Genomic DNA, 6,194 nt, shown 5'->3' with positions numbered 1-6,194 from the left:
ATATGACAAAAAGTTATTTGGTGTATAAATTAGACTATGCCTTTAGCTGTTACAAAACTTAAACCCATCAACAACATATTAGAAATTAATAACAATGTTTTTACGTCTTAGAAAGTACAAAACTTCCATTAAAATAAAATAACATAGCATGATCAACCATTTTTCATCATTATCCTATGTGATATGAGCCTTGTAAATTAATGTGTGTTAACACATTTATTATACATGTGGCAAGCATGGTATTACACATTAAGTTTTGCGTTTGACTCCCTATTATTTTGGCTTTGACAAAAAATTTAACAGTTTAACATTGGGAATTCATTTTTTGTTATTTTTTATTATTAGTTAAATTTATTTATTTTTAAGGTGATTGGTTGAGATTTTAATATACACTGTTTAATAACCTCCATTTCTATTAGTTAACTAATTTATTTATTTATTTTTATTTTTATTGTGTTATTTCCTTTTTATTAAATTTTTTTATTTTTTATTTTTATTATTTCCATTTTCATGACTTCTAGTTTTTCCTCCATATTTTCAATTTAAAATGAAAAATTTTAAAGAGGAATAAATAAATAAATTTCAAATTATTTTTTTAGTTTATTACTTTTTAATTTGACTTGTAATTTTTTGTGGTTTTTTAAGACGGCAAAATTTAATGAGGAAAAAATAATTAAAACATATTTTTCCCAATAATTGTTTTTTAAGTTTCATTACTTTTTAATTTGACTTATATTTTTTGGTTTTTTTCAATTTTATTTTTCTCTATTTTCAATTCCAATTATATTAATCATAATAGTTTTAATTGTTTACACATAATTTTTATAATTAATAACTATTATGATAATTAGATATTAGTTTTTTCTTTCCTAATTTTACTAACAAATTTTTATTGATATAGAATTATTAATTTTTAAGATTTAGTGCATTTTTCCCCTAACTTATTTTTTTTATTTTTTCCCTAACTTATTTTTGGACTCCAAATATATCAAAAATTCAAGAAATTAATCTTATAACAAGAAATAGAATTCAAGAATTCAATAAATTAACCTTCGTGAATTCAAAAGTTCTTTTTTAGTTCGTGTGGCTTTTGTATTGTGTTTCAAGTAGCTAGAAATAGCTCGGCATTTATTGAGAGGTTGGTCTTCAATTTCTTTTCAATTGGTTTGTTAAAGTTGTTTTATCTTCTTTTCTCGAACCAAACGTAAAAGATTAGTCTTCTTACCATGCAAAAAGTTAATGTGTGAATTTTGTTAAAATTGTTTAATCTATTGCAACTTTATTTCTAGTTTTATTCAAGGTTACTATGTCAAATTCAGCCAATTTAATACTAAATCACGAATCATAGACAAACATATAATATTTAGAAATTTAAAGTGGAAAATGATATATTTTATTTATTTGAATTTTTGAATTTTTTTAATGTTTTTTTTTACTATACTAACCAAATATTTTGATTAGAAACTAAGTGTTTTGGTATCCATTTATAGTTACTATATGATTTAATTTATATAAATGTGATAGCTATAATTTAGTTGTAAATTAATAGTAAACCAATTGTTATTATGAATTATTAATAAATATTAATTAACTTGCCTCTACAATTTAATTTAAAAATTAATTTAATACTAAATCAAATCATCACAACTCAATTTTGTTCTTCAAAAGAAAGAGTCATCATTTGAGAAATAACAAGAAAAGTTTTGTTTCATTTTATTACACCTTACACTCACAAACACAAATATCAATCATGTTCAATTCCCGTGAACTTTGTAGGAGACAATTGGTTGTACAAAACAAGTTCATTGGAATTGACATCTCATTATTGTTGAAATTAAGTTTCTCCATATCAATTTGACCCAAACCTTGCCAAAAAAAGATAGAAGTCTTAAAACTTCATTACAACCAATGAAATAGTGAGCTCACCAAAAAACAACATTTTAGTACTACAACATGTTCACTTTCATTTCTATTTTTTTTGTTTTATTAAAGCTTTAATTGATCATTTCACAATGTTCACTATTCACACTCTAATTAGATATATTTAAAGTATGGAAAAAAAAAAAATTAATTATTAAAAATGTTTTTTTTAAGTATATTAAAGAACACATAAGTTCAGTGATAATTCCCTGATTCAATTAGAGTGTTAATTTGGGTTTTATTTTAAAAAATTGGTAAATTGTGTAACAAAAAAATTAAATTGGTTACAAATCATGATTTGTTTTTAAATTAAAATTTTATTTAATGATGAGATCAGATAATTTAATTTAAATTTTTTTAAACTACAACTAATAAGATAATAAAATTTAATATACATATATATATATGTGTGTGTGTTATTTATATATATATGTGTGTGTGTGTGTGTTATAGATATCAGTTTCAAATGTAAAATGTCATTATATAATTTAAATTAAAATTTTATTTAATGATGATATTTGATAATTTAATTTAAATTTTTTTAAACTACAACTAATAAGATAATAAAATTTAATAACTAAACAAAACTATATTAAATAATATAAAACTAAAAACTAGATATAAAACATACCAATTAAACTAAAATAAATAAAATTAAAGTAAACTCAACTAAAGAAAATATATTAAAAATAAAATGAATAATATAAATAAAGTAAAATTATTCAAACTAGTTTAAATTAAAATAAATAAATTACCATTAAAATAGTTTTGAATTAAACCTAAAACCTCAACAAAGGCAACGCCACTAAATTAACAAAATTAAAAATATTTATAAAAAAATACTTAAAACTGCTTAATTAAGTGAAAACTAAAAATAATTAAAAACCCACAACTAAAGAATGATAATTCAATATAAAATCAGAGTGGCTTTTTCGTGATCTTACTACATCGGCTTTCCCTTCCACGTCGCTTTGAACTCTGGTAATGCCTCTTTTGCAATTAGTCATATTCATCTATTTTACTTCATCTGGCAACAGGAATTTTGTTACTCTTAACGAGGAGCCCTATTTTCATGTTTGTTTATCTGATATATTTGCGTGTGGTATTGAATTGCAGAAAACTATTTAAACTTCTAATGCCTACATTTATGGATATTTTGAAAAATAAATTAGGTTAAAATTTTTCTCATTCACCCCCTAATTATTTTGATAATTTTTTTCAGGTAATACTACATTAAAACAATTTCATATATTCTATTTACTTGTCATTTAACAATATAACATTCGGTAATATTACATTAAAACAATTTCATATATCCTATTTACGTGTCATCTAACAATATAATATTCACTTAATAATTATAGTCATCTAACAAAATATATTATTTTCTAAATAATGAAAAATAAAGAATAATAATGAATACTAATTTCATTAAATTTTTTAAATATTAATTATTGGTATTAAAAAAAAAATTATAAACCAAAAAAAATAATCTCAAAATAGGTTTAAACTGAGTAATAAAAAATAAAAAATAATAATGCACGTTTAATTCCATTAAATTTTTTAATTAAAAACTTATATAGAAATTAAACATTTTACGAAATTAATAAAAATAAAAAAACAATGTTAGATCTCATTTAGAGTGCAAAAAAATCTCAAGGAACAAACATATGTTTATTCTTTAAAAATTATTAAATTTAAGATTTTTTTTGGTCTATAAAATCAATTCAGCCTCATAACTTACCTAACACCCCATTTCCCAATTTGATTTGCTTTAATCCTAACGGGGCATTACATAGGGAAAAAATTATATAACATCAAAAAATAAAAATGTTTAATAAAAGCAACCGTGTAAAATGTTGCATGCAATTGGAATATTTACAATCAATACTAAATTGTCGTTTGCAAAATTTATATGAATTAATATCTTAGTTAAAATTAAATAAAAGACAACATAACAAAAAATAAAAATTTATATTTCAAAAAAAATTAAGATTTCAAATTAATTAGTATTTAAGATATATTAATTATAAATTAAGTAATTGGATATGATAATTTAAGATATATTAATTATAAATTAAGTAATTGAATATGATAATTTAACATATATTAATTATAAATTAAGTAACTAAATATGATAAATTAAGATAAATTAAGTAATTCAATATGATAATTTATATATAATATTTATGCAAGTTAAATTTACATTTTATCAACCTGAAAAATAAGTATTTAGGTGAGTTATAACTAAAATGTTTGCTGTTACTATTGTGTGAGTTAAAAAAAAAAAAAAAAAATCAAATTGATAACTAAAAAAAAGTTGCTTTTGTGTCAGTTCAAGAGAATTCAAATGCTTGCTTTTATGAGTTCAAAAAAATTATTTGTGTGTGACTTCAAGATGATTCAAATTAATATGACAAGTTATAGTATTTATGTGAGACAATCCAACTAAAAATTAATAAATGTTTCCTCTACTGCCATTTTATTTTTCATTCCAAGGAGAGATTTTAGTTTGTGCAGCGAAACATTGTAATTTAATCTTACACAGTACTTCTCCAAGTTAGAGATTCACCAATTTCTTAACCTGCGCTCAAAATAACTATGAATTATTCTCCGACCTTAACCACGCAAAGAAAATTCAATGACAGATATTGCTAAACATGCAATGCCATATAGGCGGTAGTATTAAAGATATAGAAAATAACATAACAAAAAGGGCTGCAAAGTTACAGAGTTATTAGCAGCCTAATATAGAAGCCTAATATTTGTACAATATTAGCATCTTTGCGTTCCGAAAATATACAAGTAAACATCGTAAAGCCTACTTTAGTGTTGTGGATATAAACAGAAAAAGTTGGGTTTCATTTATACGGTGAGAAATTCATACAAACATCGTGGGATTTCCAATGGAATTCCGACTCGTCTGTGTCCAGATTCCCTCACACTCCCAATGTTTCTCTGGTAAGACCAACCTGTCAATAACGACGGGGAGGGTTTGGTTAGCAATTAAACTCATGGAGGTTTCTTGCCAACCCACCTCATCATCTACAACTACAACTCCCCCGTCCTTACAATATTTCAGACGTATCCGTTCGCGTATGCCAAACGCGCGCCTGATATGCTCCGTAAAGCTCCCAAAAGTCATTGTGGTATCACAGTTCTTGCGAACGAGAACTCGCCTCGTCAGCCCTTCGAAATCTACAAACTGACAATCACATGCAACAAAGAAGGAATGTTAAACCAGGTTGTATTTTCTCAGTAAAACAGAGAAAACAGTGCAAACTGAATTTATATATCCCACATAGATGCCGGGAAGAATAACAACAAACCTTTATCATTCCACGATCCACAGCCATACCTTTACTCTGTTCGTCTCGCGTTACCATTTTGCCGTTGCCAGAATGTTAATTCAAGAAGAAGTCAGGAGAATATATATAGGCTCAGACCAACAAATTTTGAAATAGGTAAACCACTTTAGAAAACAATGGGCCACAAAACAACTTCTCAAAACCAGGTAGAAAGAGGTTTTTTAAGTTGTTCGTGCTCACATTAGCAGTTTGGTACGAGCGCCTCCGCGTGCGTGTTAAAAACTGCACAACGGCGGCGGACGAGACAGAATTTATTAGGACTAGACACACATTTAAAATCTTTCGTAAAGAAAATTTTTAAGTTTAAAGCCAGTTGCACCTGCATTGATGATTATCGTTTTTCATTTAAATAGAGTATATGGCCCCAACTTAGCCCATAAATTAATGGAAATTGATAAAATTTCGTTGAAATTTTTGGAAGGTTATACTATTTTGAGTGTTTTTTAATGACATGGAGAAGTTTTGTAAAATGGTTGGGTAGAAAAAAGAAATATTACATTGAAAAATTCACTTTATTTGTGATCTACAATAAAAAGTTTATTGGCGTTAGCATTTTGTGGAGGGCAAAAGTTCTTATTGCTTAATTAAGGACCAACTCACATCAATTTCTGTGTGAAATAGAAAAGGCTTAAAGAAGCTTCGGAAGACCAGGGGTGTACATTTTGCAAGTCTGGGACTGTGGAATCCAAAAAACATTTCATTTTGGAATGTGAAGCATTCAAAGACATCATAAAAAGTATGAGAACATGCTAGCATAAGTTTTTTGGCATTGTCTTTTCAGGGAGTGGATTGTTGGAAGGTTAGACCAGCTCATCATCAATTTGAATCTGAAAAAAATTAAATTGCAAAAAACAAAGAACTAATAATCTCATAAACTATTTTTAATCTGGCAAACTTTAAAATATC

Source organism: Pinus tabuliformis, chromosome 3_2 (assembly GCF_031772625.1).
Source record: "Pinus tabuliformis cultivar Carrire ecotype Pingquan chromosome 3_2, CPIR1, whole genome shotgun sequence".
Lineage (NCBI taxonomy): Eukaryota > Viridiplantae > Streptophyta > Pinopsida > Pinales > Pinaceae > Pinus > Pinus tabuliformis.
The sequence above is the reverse complement of the archived record's forward strand: the minus strand, read 5'-3'. Positions refer to the sequence as shown.